At 43.9% G+C, this 2,088-nt stretch overlaps 1 protein-coding gene across 2 annotated transcripts in view; it reads left to right on the top strand.

Annotated features, from left to right (window-relative positions):
• Window positions 1-6: 6 nt before the first annotated feature.
• CSAD (cysteine sulfinic acid decarboxylase) overlaps window positions 7-2,088 on the top strand; it is a 25,369-nt gene continuing 23,287 nt past the window's right edge. For both annotated transcript variants that reach the window (XM_014542080.1, XM_014542082.1), the window contains exon 1: window positions 7-62. The gene's annotated coding sequence lies outside the window, so the exon portion shown is untranslated. The remainder of the gene's footprint in view (window positions 63-2,088) is intronic.

Genomic DNA, 2,088 nt, shown 5'->3' on the forward strand with positions numbered 1-2,088 from the left:
CTCCTCCAGGCCCAGTACACTGTGCCAACCCCGTGGCCGCCGCTGCCCCCGCCGGGACCGAGGCAAGTTTACAAACACCAACCCCGGGCCTGCTTCCCCGGAAGCACTTTCCCCTCCCCCTCGTCCTCTCCGCTGCACAGCTATATCCACTTCCGGGCTGGGGAGCCTGGCCGGGCGGGGACAGCTAGCAAAGGGGTGCTGCCGAGGACGCAGGGAATGGGGTGTAGCTGGTGCGTGAGTAGGCGGTGCCTTCGCGGAGAAAGGAGGCTGGTGGTACGGCGCATGCGCCGGGGTGCGGGCGAGCCCCACGCGGCCATCTTGACTGAGGGCAGGAACGGAGGCCCAGAAATGACGGAGCGGCTAGGTGCTTTTAAAGGTTTTGCCAGAGACTCCTCAAAAAAGCGCCATCACTCTACCTACGTTCTTCGTGGACATTCTCTCAGTCGCTTTTGAACCTGGTGCCCCAAACAGAGCCAGAATAGTTCGTAATCCCACCATTTCACGTAACTGGGCCGAGGTTGTCATTACTTGAGGTTTCTATCAGGCCCAGTCAGCTGGGAGAGGAATTAAGTTTTATAAATTTTTTTAAAACTATATTTTATTGATTTTTTTTTACAGAGAGGAAGGGAGAGGTAGAAACATTGATGAGCTGCCTCCTGCACACTCCCTACTGGGGATGTGCCCGCAACCAAGGTACATGCCCTTGACTGGAATCGAACCTGGGACCCTTGAGTCCGAAGGCCGATGCTCTATCCACTGAGCCAAACCAGTCAGGGCTCCCAGCCACTTTTTGCACACAGGTTTCATTTCCTTGGGCAGTCCATTAGTTGAGCCACTGGCAGCAAGTTTTTTCGCTCTTAGGATCATCATAAAATTGAGATAAAATGGAGTGAAACTGTCAGCAATAAGTTTTTACAAATTAGCTCATTTATTTTAACAATTTATGCAACAAAAGGATAAAAGGTAAAAAATGTTTAGTTTCCCTCTCTTACTGCCCCATGCTCCTGAAGGTAGTCATTTTTGTCAATTTGGTATATATACTTCCAGGCTTTTTCTGTTCATACAAAAAAAATTTTTTTTCCCATTTAGAACATTTTTGAGCACGTACAGTATGCCATTCAGTGTCTTTTAGACATCTAAGTGAGTTCACATCTTTTAAAAAATATATATATATATTGTTGATTTCAGAGAGGAAGGGAGAGAGAGCGAAAGAGAAACATCAGTGATGAGAGAGAATCATTAATTGGCTGCCTCCTGCACATCCCATTGGGAATTGAGCCAAAACCCAACTGGGAATGAGCTGTGACCTTGTGTTTCAGAGTCAGTGCTCAACTACTGAACCACACCAGCCAGGCTCAGTTTAGAATTGTTGCATAGTATTCCAACTTATGTTTGTACTTTAGTTTTCCAGACCCATCCTGATGAACATTTAGCTTAGTTCCAATTTTTGTCTGTTTTATAAACAGTGCCATAATGAACATCCTTATATAGTTAGCCTTTTGCATTAGATAGATTTGTAGAAAGGATATGTGCATTTTAAATTTTAACAAATTCTGTGAAATTGCATTTCAAAAGTTTGTAAGAATTTGTGCATTCACTCAGAACCATGTGTGAGTATCTCCATTTCCTACAACCTTGGCTATACTGGATGCTATGAATTTTTTATACAGTTGCTAATTCGATAGGTGAAAAATAGTAATTTCATTGTTTTGTTTGTCATTAATAGTGGAATTGAGCATCTCTTGTTTTTTTAAATATATTTTTTATTGATTTCAGAGGGAAAGGGAGAGGGAGAGATAGACAGAAATATCAGTGATAGGATGGAATCATCGATCAGCTGCCTCCTGCACAACGCCACTGGGGATTGAGCCCACAGCCTGACATGTGCAATGACCGGGAATCGAACTGTGACCTGGTTCATAGATGTATGTTCAACCACTGAACCATACCGGCCAGGCTACCCCCCTATTTTTTTCCCCATTTTATTTTATTTTTAATTTAAATTCCTTTTTTAAAAATTTATTAAATCTCTATTGTTCAGATTATTACAGTTGTTCCTCTTTTTCCCCCCCATAGCTCCCCTCCACC

The sequence above is a fragment of the Myotis brandtii genome, unplaced genomic scaffold, assembly GCF_000412655.1.
Source record: "Myotis brandtii unplaced genomic scaffold, ASM41265v1 scaffold29, whole genome shotgun sequence".
Classification (NCBI taxonomy): Eukaryota; Metazoa; Chordata; class Mammalia; order Chiroptera; family Vespertilionidae; genus Myotis; species Myotis brandtii.